Source organism: Aegilops tauschii, chromosome 5 (genome assembly GCF_002575655.3).
Source record: "Aegilops tauschii subsp. strangulata cultivar AL8/78 chromosome 5, Aet v6.0, whole genome shotgun sequence".
Taxonomy (NCBI): Eukaryota; Viridiplantae; Streptophyta; class Magnoliopsida; order Poales; family Poaceae; genus Aegilops; species Aegilops tauschii.
In genome coordinates this window covers 334031481-334051861 of record NC_053039.3, presented here as the reverse complement: position 1 = coordinate 334051861, position 20381 = coordinate 334031481, and the positions used below count along the sequence as shown (strand labels likewise).

Here is a 20381-nt window from a genome sequence, read left to right as displayed (position 1 = left end):
CAACATGTGGAAGGAGCGGTTTTACAGTAGCTTCACAACGCCATATTATTTGCCTCATTCCGGTAAACGATTTAGAAATGCGATTGAAAATACGATTCACGTTTTTTGTATGAAGAAAGAACGGTTTTCAAAACTGCTCTTAAACCGCTTACATTTTGCCAAAAATTTAACTTGGGTCATGATACTGAGGTCCATAGCTTTCCAACGGTATATCGCAAGCCCCATTTGGGCAATGTTGGTGGAAGTTCAACCTAGCACTGGGAGAAGTTCAGGTCGAACAACTCAGGCAGTAAAATTACAAAAAAAACGTAATTTTATCCCAACCCGAGAGCAAAATCCGCTAAAGAGTGAGATTCCTATTTAAAACCGGTATTTTGATGCTAAAAAACGTTTCTAGATTACACTAACATCATATAGAACATGACTAAGCAGAATAAATTGCGCGGGGAGACACGGTTGCGAAGATAGCCCGAAGGTCGGGTTTCTATAGAGGGAAGTTCAGGCGTGTAATCTAGGAAGTTTATGTTGTGATCAGAATATTACGTTGATGGAAAACGGGTCGTCCACTACCCCTGATGGCAAAGAAAAAAAACTAGCCCACTCCCCCGGTCCGTTTCTCTCTCCCTCCGGCTGCTCGCATCTCGCCATTGCGGTTCCCCTCAAAAAATAAAAAATCTCGTCAATGCGGAGGCAGCGGCAGCGAGCCAGCGACGGCGCCGGAGGGATGACCCAACGGCGAGGACTACCTCTTTCGCGTGTGGAGTATTACCCTTTCCTCTCTCGTGCGGCAACGACTCGGAGGCACCGTGGGGGATGCAAGATCTGGGCGAAGCTCGGCAGTGACAGCGATCTTCTCCGGCGTCCCTCTCCACTGTCGGCGGTATAAGACCACCCTCCTCCTCGTCTTCCCCTATCCTCCTCCATGAACTTCTGAATTTCTAGGGTTAGGCTTATTGGTTTTTGGGAGCAGTGCAGGGGAAGAGGAAGCAGACCAAGAAAGGAAAGGAAAGATAAATGAGGAGCTCGGGTGATGGAGGTAACGCTCGAGACGGACTCCTGGCGGTGGGATCAATTCAAGGAGGAGATGAAGGCCATGTGGATGACATAGAAGAAGAGGAGAAGCTCAAGGCTGCGGAGAAAGGAACAACAGTAGAGTATCAGACTTCAATCTAGCTGAGATCAATTTTTGGTTGTCACGGGACATATGAATACTCTACTGATTTTGCTTTTGTTTAAGTTTCACGAATTTTCAATTTTTCATCCTTTAGCAATAAATGATGGTTCTGACTTAATTGAAGGTTAGTAATGATGTGCATAAAGAGTCAGTCTGTACCTAGCTGACAATGCTATCTGTATATTTATGTTATAATCGAAATTTGCACATACGTACGAGCAATATTTCTTCAATTAAAGAATATTCACTTTACGAGGATTTCTATTTTTTGCTATTCTTAAGATAAGATTTTAATCGATGATGCCAGCTTTATGTTTTGTGAATTTATTAGGCAATCGAGGAATTGGAATTCTGCCAAGAAATCTAGGAGCAGAAGAAGATGTATGCAAGGGACTTGGAGGCGAGGCAATGGTGCGCAGGCGAGAAAATTATGTTCTGATTGGTTAGGATTGGGGTTCGACTGCTCTTGTGTTTGTTATATCAAAGTTGGTTGCATGAGTCACTTCACGATGGTCATGTGCACCAGGAAATTAGCTTGATTTGAATATAGTACAATCAGGCATAGCTGCTGGCGTAGGTAGCTGCACTATGCAGTTACCTAATTGGAACTCACAACTAGTTTCTTCGGTAGTTCCAACAAATCAGGGATTCAGTATAAAGCAAGCAATTTTTCCTGTTAGCAAACATTAATCAGTTTAGTTGCACTTGCATATAAGAATAGGACAAGGACAGTGTTGTATTTTGGAGTTTATTAGTCCATCTATAGAAAATGAATAACACGATTCAGATTAAGGAGTGTTTAGTAGTTGTGTGCTCATGCAAGTACATGGTTTAGGTGTACGTGAATCTTTAAGCTGTTCCTTTCTAGGAGAATTTCTAAGACTGTTTGCCATTTACCCAAAGGTTTTGAAGCTTTGGGAGCCTGCGACTGGCTCGACAGGTGGCATCAGCAAGCGCCGGCCGGCCTCGGCACTGCTGTGGGTGGTTATATGGTGGGCGGAGCACACCATTGGGATTCGACATCAGGGTACGGTGGCTAGCTAAATCTTCAGTCCAGCTAGGGTTTTTTTTTTGGTTCACGTTTTGTTACTGTTTTCCATTCGGGATTTCATGGTGAGCAAACCTACCATTTGCAGTTGTTTGTTTCAGAAATTCATGTCCTGACTTCAAATTTTGGTCGTAAGGTAAATCCTGCCAACAAGTCGATGCTATGGGTTTACTAGTTCTCTTAATATTTCTATGCAAATTATTGCCCCCTTCATTTTATTTGCAAGTAGCAAGGAACTCGAAGACAGATGTGCATTTTCTCACGCGCATTCTACTCCCTAGATTGTTTGGGGCTTTGGGCAATACAGAATGGAAGAATTTGTTACTTTTGTATAGGTTTGGATAGAATGGCATAGTATCAACAACTAATTAATCTTCTCTAAAAAAACAACTAATTAATCTTTTGTAGTTGAGATCCTGCTCACATCTTTATTGACTTATTATCTTGTCCGCTATCATGCACCATTATTTGATGAATGAAAATATCACAGTAAAATTTCGACAACACTGACTTTCCACAAATCTACAGTTTCTGTATATCAAGGTTCTCTTCCCATGACAGGAACAGAGTAGTCACAAGGAGCTGCAATGATACGTGTACATGTAACAGTTGTCCAAGCTCTGGAACTTTTTCAGAAATCATTGCTCAAACTGTATGGTCATCCAGATGAGGATGTTGCAAAGGCTAACTGGAAATACATCTTCGCAGAAACTTTACAGTCATTCAGATGTTGATTTTGCAACCCCTAATTGGAACTACAAATGTCTGCAGATAGGCCAGAACAGTGTCCATCTCAAAATCGATGGGAGAGTGTTGCACTACAGAAAGATAGTCTTGTCACTACAGATAGATAGTCTTGTCTGTAGATATTGAATATTTAGATGCTACTTTCTCAAATAGCTTACTGAATTTATTGTCTGTATGATTGTGTATGACGAACTCAGATCGTGTTTGTTCATTGTAAACCGACCTAGTTATGTAATGAAATTCAAGTGCTTTTTGGGTAGTTCTCATGCAGCCCAGTGTATCAATGCAATACTTATGTCTTCACAACAACTCACAAGAATATTTTTGTGTGTGGTCTAGAGCTAATGAGTTGAACACAAAGTATATTTTTGTGTGTGGTCAGCTAATGGGTTGAGTACAAGACGTGATGATCCAGTAGACAGTGCTACAAAACGCTGGAGGAGAATCAAAAGGAGGACTCCCAAACAAATAACTGAACATTATTTTTCTTAGATACACTCAACAAGACACTTATTGATAAGCCTATCATCATCTGCTGAAAGCACACACAGATTAGAAGAATGAACTTCCAGTGGTACTTCTACAAGGAAATTTGACAACCGCTCGCATGGAGCAATTTTATTGACATAATAATTTAAATGGTAAATGCATTGCACCCCCGATAAAATATTCACTACATCATGAAAAATACGGCAGTGAAATCTTGGCCTTGTTAAAAATTTCATTTGCATCCAGATATTTTGTCAGATGAATAACCAAAAATCGGATGAATGACATGTTCCATATATGGCATACAAATTCAGAGTTATTCTCCCCGCAAAAAAAAAAATTCAGAGTTATTCTATCTTCTTCTAGCATTGGCAGATTCAGTTAAGCTTCTGAATTTGCGCAAGCATCGACAGGTCGAGTGACTGCATATGATTGTTTTTGTTGCCTTGTTCTAGTCGGTGACACGAGCATCTTGGTGTTGCAGCACCACCACTCCACACGTGCTTCCTCGCAACACATTCCTTGGTGGCGCTGCATCTGTAGAAACCCCTGCACTATTAGTTCATACTGAATTAGTTGGTTCAACTACCATCTACAATGCAAGGATGCAGATCTTGCTGTAAGCAAGATAACATGTACAAAAGCCTATAGCAAAAGCTGATGGGTAAAACATCTGAAGCTGCATGAGAATGAGAAGAAAAATTTGATCTCTTTTCTCCAATAAATTTGGAAATTTACAAAACTGTAATTGTCTCAAAGAAGATTGATGAGATATTAGCAAACAATAGTTCTTAATATGCAAAACTGGAGAAAGGTCATTACTTCTCTGTGTCAATAATTTCTCAAAGAGAACATCTCAAGTCAACATGTTGAGAACATGTTGAACAAGAATTCCTTCTCTTGGCCAGTTGAACATGTTGAACATTGCAGAAATCAAAATAAGGCTTCCCGTGTTTGTTATTGCCAGAAAAAAGAATGCTAAGAATTGGATAGTACACTGCCAAAAATACTGCTGTACAGTGGTAGGGAGTAGCGCATAGACCGTTAAGCTTCCCAATCAAATCAACTGAGTAGATGTGAGAGAGTTTATGTCAAAACTATCAAATATATAAAATAACAATGATTAAGCTTCTTCTTAAATCCAAAGTATACCTAAAAAGATTAAATATATTGGCCTCTTTATTCTACAAATAAGTTAGTCAGTAGCCTCCATATGTGATTGTGTAGTGGTGATGGAGTCCTGCAACCAAATTAATTGGATGTTAGGAAAACATCATGTTTGCAACACATTACCTCAACTTCTTCATGTCAAATAGACAACAACTTTTTCACACTTGTCCACTGCATAACACACGCAGGAAATACAGAGAAATCAAAGTTTTGGGGGAGAACTTTCCTACATGGCAGGTATCAAAATTAAGAGCGTTAGTGGATAACTTTCCTATGTCAATAAATTTCTCTCTTCACTTGAAAAAATTTGATCTGGTTTTTGAACAAACCAAGCAAACTCAAAATCTGAGTAGGATGCAGAACTGAAATAGAACAAGGTGACTGTACGAACTGAGAATCAAATTAGCCTTCACACATGTTATGAAAATTTCTAAGCAGCACTAAAAACAAAACTAATTGACTATTAAGCTCTGCTCCCCACAACAAAATGAGCTACTGATACTTTTGCTGCTGATTTCAGAAAGATAATGCATCGACTTGTTCTAACATTGTAAGACCTTAGCATAAGAATTTTATTTATCATAACATGGTCATTTCGTTCTGCTCGCATTACAACAGGCAAAGTGATTCACTGTCCCATCACAACTTACCACCCCCATTTAGATGCCAAACTCACAACACACAAATTCTGACTCACTCTTGTCAAAACAAAATAACTTCAGTATAGAAAAAATAGGTAGGGATGTCACCAGGGGGGATGTGCCCAGGTGACCATATTCAAGAGAGGAAGGGGCGGCGCTGGAGCTCATGGGCGCATGAAGTAGGAACCATTGACCAAACTTGAAGAGGAGGTCGATCATACCTAGACCATGACGACTCAACGGCAGCCGATGGAATCTTTGGATCCAGATCCAATCATGGAGGTGAGGATGGGAGAGGAGAGACATGAAAATGGCTCGAGCTCGCGGAGTGCGTCGATGCGCCGAGCGCCGCCCTGGCGCTGAGATCGCGGCCCAACTTGGCGCCGCTGCTTCAGTTCAGCTGGACCCCGCCGGCTAGACGACATCTTCCCTTCTGCAAAGCCACCGGAGCCGGCTCCGGGCCACCGGATAGAGCGAACCGCTCCGTTGGTCTACGGGGAACCGTCATGCTGCACGATGGACAAATCAGGGGTAGAGCTGGTGGACTGCAGGAGAGGCGTGGAAAACGGCAGAGCCCTCCCACGATCCATGGAGTTGGTTTTCTCCTGATTCGAAGTAGAGACGAGGTAAATTTATCTCGCGGTGTTCTTTTTACGTGGGGTCCCATGATGTAACTTTACGATTCATGAGGTAAATTTACGTTCGCGCTTTTATTCTCGCGTAGCTGTGGCGTCTGGTTCGAGGGACGGCTGGGGTTATTCCACCCAGGTGACAAATAGTCAAGGGATTACAATTGGGTTCGCGCTTTTATCCCTTGACTATTTGTCACCCTGGGTGCGGAATAGTTATTCTTTATCCACCTCTATTTTATCATCTATACACCGCAATTTTATGTTTCGTAAATTTTGTCTTATTTTAGACATAAAAAAGAGAATGTAAGAAAACCTATAATTGTCGTAAATATTTTTTATGTTACGTAAAATTACAAATGTAAAAACATAGTGCAAAATATACATAAAATGCAATTTTTGACTTATATTTTTTGTTATGCCAACTTTTATGCAGGAAATCAATATGAATGTAACTATTTGTATTTAAAATGTAATTTATTTATGAAATGATCGTAAGATTACCTCAGGTGAATAAATAACTTATTCTGCACCCTGGATGATGAATAGTAACAATATATATATGTATATATATAATATTTTATTTTAAATTATATAGAAAAGTACACAAATAAAGCAAAACACGAGAACAGGAAACAGAAAAAACAACATGGCCTTCCGTGCGGCTGGGGCGACCCATTTGGGGCTCCACCCATCGACCGTTCGTGGCCCAGCCCATGTTGGATGCAATACAGGGAAAATCGCTCAAAAAAAATGAAAAGAGCAAGGATTCGAACCTCAAAACCTCCCACTCTTGGAGATGCGTTGCTAGCCACTCGAGCTTAACAACACTAGTGTTTTAAACATGCAAAGAGGTCATTTATTATTTGTTTCTTCCTTTCATTTTTTTGGTTTTCGTTTTCATTTTCTTGTTTCTTTCTTTTATTTATTTTTTAGGAATATCGCAATTTCAAAAGAAGTTCAATATATTCAATACTTTTATTCGGCTTTTTTTTAGATGTTTGATTTTTTTTGTTCAGGTATCAAAAAATATTTCGTTCTTTTAAAAGATGTAGAAAATTTGTTTGTGTTTCAAAATCTGTTCGGAGTTTCAAAATTTGTTTGTGATTTTCAAAAAACGTTCATGTTTTACAAATTGTTCAAATTTTTTAAAAGTTTTGGAATTTCACGTTCGTTCCCATATTTAAAAATCTGTTCACGTTTTCCAAAAAATGTTCGCGTTTTCAAATTTGTTCAAATTTTCACATATTTTTTAAAATTTCACATTTGTTCCGATTTTTCGAAAATTGTTCGGATTTTCCAAAAAATGTTTGCATTTTCAAAAAATGTTCACGTTTTCAAAATTGGGTTAGAAATTTAGAAAATGTTCAAGAATTTCAAAAAATGTTTGTGGCGTTAAAATTTTGTTCGTACTTTCATGAAATATTCCATTTTTAATATTTTTGTTCACCAATTCAAAAAATGTTCGCGGATTGAATTTTTGTTCGCAATATCACAAAATGTTCCATTTTTCAATTTTTGTTCGCAAATCAACAAAAAATCGTGGTTTTATTTTTTTGGAATTTCATAATTTGTTCACAAATTCAAAAAATATTTGCGGTTACAAATTTCATTGGAATTTCATAATTTGTACACAAATTCGAAAAATGTTCGCAGTTTCAAATATGTTCAGAATTTCATAATTTGTTCACAAATTCAAAATTGGTTCGCGTTATCTCAAAAACAATTTCTGACTTTTGAAAAAAATTTGTTCACATATTCAAAAAGTGTTCCTGTCTCTATTTTTTTCATGAATTCAAAAAATGTGCGCACTCTTTTAAAGATGCACATTCAAAGAAATTATACTTTTAAAAAATCAATACAACAAGTAATTTCGGGTTCGCTACCGTAATTGGTTCCTGTTCGCTACAGTGCACAAGTCAGGTTTAGTTCTATAATCTACGCTCTGCTCTTTAACCAACTGTACTAGTCTACTGTGTTGGCTATGCGTGTACAGTCGCAAGCACTTGGTCGCAAGTTCAAATCCTTGTCGTGCCTGCCTTTCCTTTTTGCCATCTTTTTCGTCCGGCGGTGAAGCTTCATGGGCCGGTCCAGTCGAGCGCCTGGCCGCCAATTAACGCAAAGAGCGTCAAATAGGGGCTCCCATCCTATAGGGCGCCTTCTGAACCGTGAAACAAACTGGCGCTCATTGCAGCACTTAGTTGGGCCGGCCCACAAAAAGCGAGCGCAACGAACTTACAGCGCAGGAAAAGTGCAAAAAATTAGGGTTTTCCAGTATTCGAACTCACATGATTCCATCGATTTTAAAAAGTTCATTCATTTTGACAAAATTTCGTTCAAATTTGAAAAAAGTTCATTTATTTTGAAAAAAAAAGATCATTGATTTGAAAAAAGTTCATCCAAGGAAATTGAAGGATCTTAAGTCTTACATAAATACTCCCTCCGTCACATATTAATTGACGCTCAAGCGGATGCATCTAAACGTATTTAATGAAAAAACGAAAGATAAAAAACCAGCAAAACCGTTCCAATAAAAAAAGGAACAAGAAAAAAGAAGAAAGAAGAAAGAAAAAAAGGAGGTAAAAGATAGAATTGAACAACTCAGTTAGGGTTGGTGGGGTTGTTAATGCAGCTTAAGTAAGTGCAGGAGGTCGTCGGTTCGAAACTCTCTCGTCACATAGTTTCTTTTGGCGTTAAAAAACAGAAAGAAAAGGGAAAGATGGGTCGGCCCAGCGTGGGGGATATGTTGTGCGCCCATTTAGGATATGCCCTGTTTCACTTAAAGCTAGACATAGGGGCGCCCTATTCTAAGACCTTCGGTCTCCACAGCGCCTGCCAAATGGACCGGCTGATCGCACTCTTCTTGTGTGTTTCTAATGCAGGGAGCTCCCAGGCCAACTAAAATGAGAATGATCATATATGACGCTCATTGCGTCATATTTAGGGGCTGTAGCATAGCTGGCGAACATGGGCCACCAGCTCAGTTTGGCGTTGGCCTGTTTCTTCCCGAGCGCTTCTACAGTGCAGTTTTTAGCGTTTCCTCTGGTATTCTTTATTTGCTCTGGTTTCTCTAGTCGTTTTTGTAGCATAAAACGCTTAGATTTATAAAAATTAGATACTTATATGGACATATAAACAACTTAAAAAACAGGTGAGACATTTTTTTTAAAAGCACATGTACTTTTAAACAATGGTTACCATCAATTCTAAAAATGTTCCTAATAGAGCTCCTCCCTACATTGTGTGACGCTGGCTCCGCTACTGTGTGCAGTGATCCCAGCCCTTGCCAACAAGAGGGGTCCGCTTTAGGTCTTTCTTTAAGTTTTGTGTCCTACTTAGGAAGACGACACGTCGGCGGCTCCCTGAAGATGAAATAAGGTTCTCCCCGTCTAGCCCCGTCCCGGTGATGCGTCTAGCATCGTGTCTCCGGCGGATCTCATAGGATTCGGTCGGTGGTTGCCTTTGGCCGATCTGCTCGGGGCCAATCATTATTTGTCTTTGTTCACATATCTTCAGATTGGATCCTTCCAATCTAAGCTTCTCTTCATCGGCGGCGGTTGCTATTCTGGTGTGTCGATTCTATGGGGCCTTAACACGACGTCTTCCCGATTATCTACTACAACAAGTTGTGCCCGACTCCGGCGAGGGAGGGGCCTTGACGGCGGCACGCCTTCGGCTTGCTTCAGTGCTTTTAGTCGTCGCTGCATGGTCTACGAATCTGGATGTAATTTTTATTATTTCTGGTGTTCGTTGTACTGCCGTGATTGAAGATGGATAGATCGAAAGTTTCCCACAAAAAATAATCTAAAAAAGTTCTTCGTGTTTAAAAAGTTGTTGAAACGTGTTCACCATGTATTTGAAAATGTTCACGGTGTATTTGAAAGAATATATACATAAACACACAAGACAAATGTATTTTTACCAATGAAAAGGGGGAGAAGAACAAAGTAAAAAATAATAATGATATAGGGAAAAGAAATGAGCATTTATACAATGAAAGAAAAAATATATATTAAATGACAACCAGAGAAAACCAAAAGAGAGAAGTACAACTAATAAGGCCCGATTTCAAGAGTAAAAGCCGTGAACTGGGTTAGGCCAGGTGGACTCGGTCTGTTCGTAAGATTGGGCCCTTTATTGTGCATAAAAATACGTGGTTCTCTGAGGAAAAATGGTATTTATCCGTTCGAATAATATGCAGTTGAAGAAACCTATGCCTTTTTGCTAATTCTTTTTTAACCTTTTTGTTGCAAGAAATATGTGTAGACATATTATTTCCCCTCCTTTCGTGTCCCAGCTTGGACTTGTAAGAGTTTCACTGATGTGAAGTCTAGCAAAAGTCAGATTGTCAACACTTCAGCTTCAAAATTGCAGCGGCCGGTAACAGCAAAGTTACGGGGTTCAGCCTGCTAAGTCTTGTCCCTCTTTAACCTCTTCGAATCTAGCCCTAGGGTTCATTTCAGACACACTTCAAAACTGCGGCGGCCGATAGCAGCAAATGTAATCTTATGCCAGCCAACGATCAACTTAGCGCACAAACAAATAAATCTCTGAAACAAATGGGGTCCGCTAGCCAGCTAAAGTCCTCGTGACACACAGCTGATGTTCTCCCATGGCTAGCCTTAGCCATGGCAAGCGTCGACTCAGCACATGTGAATCTTGCCCGTTAAGGAACTTTCAGCCACAAGTTAACGGAAGCAGGGGAGCTGCTAAAAGATGAGGCTGACGGCTCAATTATAAGAAGTAAAAGCGCTCAGAGTTGCAATCACCCGTGCCTTTAAATGGCGTGTGGGGAGAACACGGGACAGCGGGCAAGAGATAAAGAGCTTTTCGATCATACATCTTCCATAATACTCCTTCCGTCCCGTTATCTTTTTAGTTGAAACGGATGAGAATGAATGTATCTAAACTAAAATACATCAATTTCGGCGACACGTAATTTTGAATGGAGGGAAAACAAGTATTCGCTCGGAGGGGATAAACCCTCGTTTTCCTTCGAAATGCTATAAACCCTCTTCAGTTCGGCACGATAATACTGATAACTGATTGCCAACAATTGATTTTTCCTTCTTTCTTTCTTTCACGGTACTTAAGACGCGTGATAGTAAGTTGAGCCTGCTGATCTGCAGTTGTCCACCGATGCACCTGGCCTCGACTTGAGCTTCTTGAGTGCAGAGTACCCATACCGAAAGACAGAGTAGCTAGGAAGCAGGATAGAAGCTGCAGCAGGTCAGAGATACAGAGTACAGACAGGCGGACACAATTAGTAATAATATACGTACAATATACACTACTACTCGTATTGGTTATTTGTATTGTATTTCTGTCGTTACATGATCGCCACACCATTAGCGCTGAGGCAGACACGTCGGTCACAAGTGGGACTCAACTGGACCTGGTGCGGGGAAAACGTGCATGAGCATGCGATCTACATCCCACACAATTTTTAATGGGGGCAACGACGTGCGCTCGTGAGTACTAGTACTCACGATAAAATATTTGTTTCCCGTGTGTGTCAAGAACAAATTCGTACTATCCAACGCGCTAGCTACAGTACTATCTCACCGTGAACCAACGTGTGATTAAATGGTTAGAGAGACAGTGGTCTGCCCAGCCCACCAGAATTCAAATCCTTGTGCTCGTATTATTTTTGAATTTATTTTACTATTTCCGGCGTTGCGCTTTCAGTGGAAGGGGACGTTCCCATCGACGACGAGGCGCCTACGGTGACTTCGTAAATTTCAAGATAATATGTTGGCTCAGTCTCTCGGAGGTCTCATAGGGGTAGGATGTGCGTGTGTGCGTTCATAAGGGTAAGTGTATGCATGTATGTATAAGCGTTTGTGTCTATACTGATGTTTAAAAAGAAAACTACTACTATCTCACCACAACAGAATAAAACCTTCCATACCAACAACAAAAAAGACAAATCCAGAGGTAAATAGTACTCCCTCCGTTTACAAATAGAAGATGTTCTTACCTCTCTTTTTTCTGAATCGGAAGACACATTCTAGTGTGTTTGTTCACTTGTTTCAGTTCGTATGGAGTCCATATTGAATCATCCACGCCATCGCTAAGATTATTGCTAAGGTCATGGCCTTGAGACTTGCACCACATATGCAAAACCTTGCCTCTAATGCTCAAAGCGCCTTCATCAAGAAGAGGAGCATTCATGATAATTTCAGGTATGTGAGAAACTTGGCAAGGAATTCCACCGCAACAAGACGCCGACACTGTTATTCAAACTTGACATCAAGAAAGCTTTTGATTCCGTGCGATGGGATTTCCTCTTGGATCTTCTGAGGCACTTAGGCTTACGGACAGATTTCGTGACTAGGTTTCGGCACTCCTTTCCACGGCCTCATCAAGGGTCTTGATCAACGGGGTTTTGGGTGACCCAGTGAAGCATGGCCTTGGTCTTAGGCAAGGCGACCCGCTCTCCCTGTTACTGCTTGTGCTGGCAATTGACCCCCTCATCATCTCCTAAACAAGGCCACGTCTTAAGGGCACCTCCATCCTCTCTATGGTAGGGTCACGGCCATCCGTGCCTCTCTTTATGCTGATGATGCAGTCATCTTTGTCAAGCCCATCAAGGAGGACATCCAGTTTTTTGCTTCCGTCCTGGCTTCCTTTGTAGAGGTTACCGGTTTAGTCACTGATTGTGCTAAAAGCCTCGTCGCCCCGATTCATTGCGAAAGTGTCGATCTTCAAGACATTCTTCATGCTTTCTCGGCTGTCCGCACGTCCTTTCCAATGAGATATCTTGGACTACCGTTATCGGTCATGCGCCTCAAGAGGATCCACTTTCAGCACCTTGAGGATAAGGTGGCCGGCAAATTCCCCCTGTGGCAAGGAAGACATGTTGCTACCGCCGGTCGGGCCGTCCTTGTCAAAGTTGTTCTCACTACTATTGCCATTTACCACCTCATGCTGCTCAACATCCCAGTTGAGGTCCTTAAGAAGATTGACTATCCGTCGCGCCTATCTTTGGGCAGGCACTGACAAGGTTTCTGGTGGGAAATGCAAAGTCAATTGGGACCTCGTCTGCAAGCCTAAGAAGCATGGTGGCTTAGGTGTGCTCAACTTGGACAACTCTGCTAAGGCTCTAAGGCTTCGATGGCTCTGGTTCGAGTGGGAAGAGCCCACAAGACCATGGATTGGTATAGGTACGCCCTTCACCGATGAAGACAGGGACTTTTTTTGCAGCTGCCACTTCCGTCACGGTTGGCAATGGGCATGTGGCCAAGTTCTGGTACTCCTCCTAGCTTGATGGCATGCGCCCGTGGGGCCTCGTGCATGGCATTTTCGGCCTCTACCGAAGGAAAACCCGCTCGGTCAAACAAGCTTTAACAAACAACACTTGGATCTCTCATATTGACCTCTCCAGTGGTCTCACAGTCGACCACGTCCACCAATTCACCACACTTTGGGAGAAGATAGACTCCGTCACTCTGGATGAGGGCGTGGAGGATTCCATTATTTGGAAGTTCACCAAGGATGGATTGTACTCTGCTTCCTCGGCTTACAAGGCGCAGTTCGAGGGCCTAACTACGTCAACCATGGTCCTAACGGTGTGGAAGATGTGGGCCCTCCGTCGTGCAAATTTTTCGCCTGGCTTGTACTTCAAGATAGAATCTGGACATCGGATCGCCTTGCTCGACGTGGGTGGCCCAACTGCAGGCTATGCCCTCTTTGCAAGCAAAGCCCAGAAACGGGAGCAAAGCCTTGTTTCAAAAACAAAAATTGAAACATCTAAAACATCTTAAGTTGTGAACAAAGGGAGTGCCATTTTGCTTTTGTCTTCTCGTGACACTATTCGTGTTGAAATTGTCCCTTTTTACTTCTAGTATGTGTGTTTTGAATTTGGTGTTGAACTTTTTAGTGGTTACACACACACACACACACACACACTTATCTTACGAACATCCACCTTTTTCAGAATTTTGTAACTTATTTTTTGAAACGAAGGCAAAAGCTTTGCCTTTTTCATTAATAAAGAAGAAGATAGTTGCCCAGTTAATTATGAAAAACCCGCGAAAACCGATACAAACAGGGTCACGCCCTCTTGAAAGCACGACGCACCCAGAGCCACGACCACTTTGGCCAACGCGGCACCCCCAACAGAAGATGCCCAGCATCACGCACCACAACAGCCAACTCAGAACCTCAAGCGGACTACTCACAAAATAAGAAACATCGGAGCGAGAAACACATCCTTGAAACTAACATCTTGCAACCTTCCTCTCATTGACAAGGCGAATCAAACCTTGGGAGATAGTAGGCATGGCAAGGAGACCTTTGATCAGCTCGGTGAAGTCATTTTTTGTAACTTTAAATCTAAGTTTTGTGACATTGAACTTAAATTTAAGTACTGTGAACACTGAACTTGAAAATTTTAGGTATCACGGTGCTACCTCGATTGAAACATCAGCAACTAAACCATGAGACTGAGCACCAGATATCCACCCATGCTACCCATACTCCGGTAATCCTAGGCCTCGACCACGGCCATTAGAGCAACTCCAACGCGCCGACCCAAATGGACGGCGGTTTTGTCCGCTTTTTGTTCGTCTGGGTCGGCCGCCCGCTCGGTGTCCGCCCTGTTTAATATTTGGATCGGCAGTGCGTCCATGCGCCGACCCTATCCTTATTTACCAGTGTGACCGGCTGGCCATCCTTTTTTAATAAATATGCACACATTTTTTATTATTTCACAAGCAAACATATAAAAATTAGCATAGTTTCACAACCAACTAAATCACAGTTTCAAAACCAAATAAATTAAGCATAGTTTTACAAGCCGAGTAAAAGTTAAATTGTCTCAAATACATGTGAAAAGAAAATACATCTATTGATTGCCAACATGAGCCCACATTTACGTCGGCGAAGTCCATTTTGTACCTTGTCAAACTCTCGAACAGCTTGCGGGCGTCGTCGAAGGAGCTCGGCGAAGAGATGCGCACCTCCCTCGGACCAGGTGGCCGGCCTGGAGACGTCCGACGAGCGTGCCGGCGTCCGACGAGCGTGTCGGCGTCAGGACGAAGGAGCTGGCCGGGGTGGCGAGGCGGCTTGCTGCTCGCGGCAGCGTCGGGGAGGTGGGGGTGGGAGGCTTCCGTGGCCCGGCGGCGAGGTGGCGACATTGGGGGGAGGTGTGTCGGCACCGGCTGCTGGCAGAGGCACCGGCAAATGGGCGGTGACGACGACGTGGCGGAGGCGGGCGAGGGTTTGCTGTTGATATGGGGATGGGAGAGGATGGCCAATGTGCCACCGACTAACGGGCCAGAGGGAGGAGCAGGTGGGTGCCGCGCGCGTCTGTCTTGTGGCCGCGCCGGCGTAAATAAGGCTAAAAAATGGGCCGAGAATGGATCGGCAAGCTGACAAAAAGCGGATGCGCGTCCGTTTGGGTCGGCGCGTTGGGTCGATTTTTCTATCAGCCGTAACTTAAAAGAACGCGCGGGGATGAAATGGGTCGTTGTGTTGGAGTTGCTCTTACCAAGCCAGCAGTACAAGTAGTACTGTATTTGAGTCGGGAACGGCGAGACTCGTGCCGCACTGCTGGCACTACCGTCGAAAGTCGTAGTGTGGGAATGGCCGGTGCTTTTGATGCGGGCAAGCCGTGTCCGCTTCCTCGTGCTGAATGGATTACGCTTTATCTACTAGCCTCGCGCATTATTGCTCAGCTCTTGCCTTGCTTTCGGTATTCGGTACCCCTCCCTCCTTTCGGTATTTGTTTCAATCAGCGCGTGATTAGTGCAGTACACGGTGCTTTTCCGTTATTGTATACTAGCACCGAACATTAACCTCCGAACCTCCGGTCGATCTGCTCTGGTCAGTCAGCTACAGGAATGCTGACAAGGGTTGCCGCAGGCAGGCAGCTGCTTCTGTTGTTAAAGGAAGGCGGCGGTTTGACAGACGCACGCACCCGTTCCGTACGGCAATTTGGCCATGTAGATAGATCGAACAACCGAACGTACGTACGTGAACGGACATGTCAACTTGCTGCGATGTTGCCGTAATCAGCTCGGGGGCGGCGCGGACGGGCGCGAGCAAGGTGACGCGATGGGTTCGCCGACTCACCGGCTGCGCACGTACGTCGGGTGGCTGCGCACAGGTTAGAGGAGAGGCTAGTGGCCTGTGTCCATTGCAAAAGTGTAGGTGTTTGTGTGGGTGGAGAGGGTCCGAGTGTGATCCATCGGACTGTGAGGCTTCAGAGTTGCACTAGCTGCTTATCTGCATCCTGCGCCACATACAGCCCACGATGTAAAGAACGAACGGGAATAACTTTGCTTTTCGTGGTCCCGCGGGAAAATTCTTCACAGTTGAGGCACGCCTTGGGTGGTCACGGTTGCATACCAGGTTGAGGCACCTAGGTGCAGTAAAGAGCGTATGCAGCCAGACTTTGCAAATCCGGCCTGACCGGACACCCTTCAAATATTACGCCACGCATCCATATATCATAAATTTCGATTCTTAAATCCATGTACGTCGATCATATGTATAAACTATTAGAATGCCCAAGTTTGAAACAAAGCAAAGCAAATCATAGTTCAACAATCCGGACATGGCAAAACGAAATCAATGTTCGAGCATGACGGATGGCCTCGGATCACTGGTTGGGTGCGTGCTTCGAGCGGAATGTGTCCTGGTCGTCCTGCTCCGACTGCATCCGGGCTGCCTGCTCCGCCTGCATCCGGGTTGCCTCCTCCGCCTGCATCCGGGCTGCAGCCACCCTCGCCGCCTCGTACTTCCTACGTCGTTGATCTCCATCTTCTTGTCCACAAGCCACTTCTTCGAATGCCCATCATAGAGGTTCTCGTCCGCCAACATAATCCTCGCATCTTCCACGTCCGAACCTCCCTGCGTCGTCACCGCCGCCTCCCTCTCTCGCTGCCGGCGTCGCCGCAACTTGCGGGCGACGTTCTCCGCCTTGTAAGTCACCGCGGACGAAATCATGCCGCCGAAGGACGAGGCGGACTGCGTCTCCGTCGCGGCGGTGTGGGTCGGACTGGACAACATCTCCGGCGGTGGATCGGGACCGGAGGTGAGGATTGGGAGTAAGGGTGGAGGCCGGCGAGGTCCGGGCGCGGGATTGGTTGGAGGACGGCGAGACGAGGAGGAAGGGTCTGATGGATTTGATGCAAATTAGGGTGAGGTTGGGCTGTCGGGTCCAACGTGGCGGACGTGCCTGGACGCACCCGAGCGTCCCATATCTGTTCCATATTTGGACTGAATATGGCGGTGCCGGTCAGCCCGGGCGTTTGAGAGGCCCGTCTAGGTCAAAAAAATCACTATCGGGCAGTGATCGGTCGGCTCGCCCGAACGTATGAAACGGGTTTGAGAGGTCCGGTTGTAGCTCTAATCATGAACTTTTCCCAGGTAGTACTACTACGCTGCGTAAATGCGGGCTTAATTACCTCGCCGCCGACAACGTGAGCCGAGCCTGCTATGAATGCGCCCACCGCACGTCCCGAGAAAGATCGTCCGAAATCACAGGGATCGATCGATCCAGAATTGCACTTGCACTCTTGCACGGATACGAGGTGTGATGTACTACTACTTGACTAGCCACCACGCAAAGGCAAACAGGGCGATACTCCGGCCCCGGGGCTCACGGGACGGAGGCCGAGGCCGGACACGCAGTCACGAAGATCACGCAAGGGAAGAACGGCACGCCATTGACCTGAACGAAAGATACACGAAACATTCCGCCCGCCGCGCGCCCATTTCCCCCGGCGGTCGTCACGTCACGTCACGCTTAACGGCGACGCCGCAATTAGCCTCGCCCCTATGCCCGGGAGTCCACCTGCAGTCACGAGGATGAGAAGCAAAGCTTTCGATCGGTGCGACGCACCCACCCAACCAAGCTTTTCGTGCTGGGTTTTTATCTATCCCTCCACGTCAAAAGACTCCGGTTGACGCGCACGATACCTGTGACCGTGAGCACCGACGGACCTAGGAAACCAGGAGCGCACGACCTGGCTGGGAGCAGCCGCGCACGGACCGGAGGACGGGGGCACGAGCTGGAGCGCGTCGGTCATGTGATCCGGCCCACTGATCCGCGTGCATCCGCTCATCGGATCGGGTTCACGGGAGGCGGCGACTTGGGGTGGGAGTCCGAGCAGGGAGACCTCGGGGGTTTCATCAGTGGATGCGCGCCTCCTTCGAGCTACGTAGTCTCCTGGGACTTCGCCACCACGTTGCCTTCCTTCCATTTTTCTTCCTCGGCGCCACACAGACACCCGTCTTCCGCCTAACCTGTCCTGCGTGGAATGCACGCTTTGTCGATGAGAACGAGGTGTCACCGTCTGCTGCGTCCATCGAGGGAGTAGAGCGAGAGATCCATCGTTTTCTTCGTGATCCTTTTTCCGTGGCGAAAATGATCCGTATAGGGGATTCTTTAGTGACGAAAATGATCTTCTTTTCCTTTCTAGACTAGACGATAGAAACCTGGTGCTGACCCTCTTTGCACCATAGGAGCCAACGTAATGTTCTGTTTCCATTTTTTTATAGCAGGCAACTGAGTTTATAAAAAGAACGAACATGAGCTGGAGAGCTCAAGATAAAACCAGAAGTCACATAAGATCATTCCTCCAGTTAACTGCAGTGGCAAAGACACACTCAAGCTGCGTGGAAAACACTTAAATACAAATAGAAGCCATGCAAATGGTAGCATAGAATTCATAAATTGACATGGAGCGGTATTTGACATCACAAGTTTAAATATGTGGCACCGCCATGGATCAGTAGCGCGGAGCTACGGTGAAAAAGCTAGCGGGCTAGAGTACATTATTGCACATACTTCATGTAAAACTTGTGCTACCCATACATCATCGTAAGCTCACGAACAGAGAGTGGAAATGTATCGAAGACCGGTTCGAAAAGAAACTTAGTTGCTGGAAGGGCAAACTTCTGTCTTATGGAGGCCGGTTGATTCTTATTAATTCGGTGCTTACAAGTTTGCCGATGTTCCTACTATCTTTCTTTGAGGTTCCAGTTGGGGTTAGGAAAAGGCTGGACTTTTATCGGTCAAGATTTTTTTGGCAGAGTGATGATCTAAAAAGAAAGTATAGACTCGCAAAGTGGGATATTATTTATCGTCCCAAGGATCAGGGGGGGTTGGGTATCGAGAATCTTGAGGTAAAGAACAGATGCCTGCTTAGTAAGTGGTTAAATAAGTTATCAGACGGGACTGATGCGACTTGGGCACAGATACTTCGTAACAAGTATTTGCAATCCAAAACTTTGTCACAGGTGACAATGAGACCAACTGATTCGCCATTTTGGAAGGGGCTTATGAGAGTTAAGACAGCCTTCTTTAATAGAACAAAGTTCATAGTCGGCGATGGTAACGATACTCGCTTCTGGGAGGACACCTGGCTTGGTGAGACTCCTTTGGCACTACAATACCCAACTCTGTATCGTATTGTGCATAGACGTGATGCGCTTGTGGCAACGGTTATGCAGGCCACCCCCCTTAATATTCAGTTTAGGAGGGTGCTTGTTGGTAATAGATGGGAAGCTTGGCTTCATCTGGTGCGTAGACTGATGGAGGTTCAGCTACGACATCAGCCCGATCAGTTATGTTGGAAGCTTACTAGGTCTGGACATTTTACCGTTAAATCGATGTACATCGATGTTATTAACTCGAGTGTCATTCCTAAATCCAAACATGTTTGGAAAGTCAAAGTTCCTTTGAAAATCAAAGTGTTTATGTGGTTTGTCCATAAACAGGTCATTCTAACAAAGGACAACTTGGTTAAGCGCAATTGGACAGGATCTACTAGGTGTAGTTTCTGTGATCGGGATGAAACCATTAAGCATCTATTCTTTGAGTGCCCGTTGGCAAGAATTTTGTGGCGCTCAGTGCAAATTGCTTTTAACATTACTCCTCCGAGTTCGGTCGGGTCGTTATTTGGAACGTGGCTGGATGGGATAGAGTCCGGTACAGCTAGACACATTCGTGTAGGAGTTTGTGCGTTGTTATGGGCAATTTGGAACTGCAGAAATGATTTGGTTTTTAACAGAATAACTACTATTCATTTTTTGCAGGTTGTATTCCGTGCTACGGCGTTGATCCGTATGTGGTCCCTACTCACTCCGACGGAGGCCGGGGAGCGTTTGGTTACTGGATCTGCCCGGTGGGAGATGGTAGCGCGGGATATATTCAACCGGTTTGGATGGCGGTCATGTAATAGGATAGGCAATTAGTTTCCATACCTATTTTTCTGCCAGCCGGTTGTGGCTCTATGGCTTTTTTTTTGTGACGAGGTCTTTGTGAGCTCGACGTAGTTTCTTTTACGACTTTTCGACATTGTTGAACCTATTTTATTTATCTAAATGGCCGTATGCATCCATCTGATGCAGAGGCCGGGGAATCCCCCCTTCAAAAAAATATATTAAAAATCAAGTACATTATTATAGGCTGGACTTCATGTAAAACATTTTTTGCTTTAACCCTGAGTGAGCCATGGCCCTTTTGGCCT

The 20381-nt window shown here is 44.6% G+C and overlaps 1 long non-coding RNA gene across 7 annotated transcripts; it reads left to right on the top strand.

Moving 5' to 3' along the window:
* The first annotated feature begins 559 nt into the window (after positions 1-559).
* Positions 560-3275, top strand: LOC109772068 (uncharacterized). 7 transcript variants are annotated; one of them, XR_005757354.3, is made up of 6 exons: positions 561-880; positions 971-1149; positions 1506-1585; positions 2078-2201; positions 2311-2358; positions 2784-3275. It is a non-coding gene; the product is annotated as an uncharacterized lncRNA (long non-coding RNA). The 7 variants fall into 7 exon arrangements; XR_012184800.1 differs by having other exon boundaries at positions 2078-2358; XR_012184802.1 differs by lacking the exon at positions 2311-2358 and having other exon boundaries at positions 562-880.
* The last annotated feature ends 17106 nt before the right edge of the window (positions 3276-20381 follow it).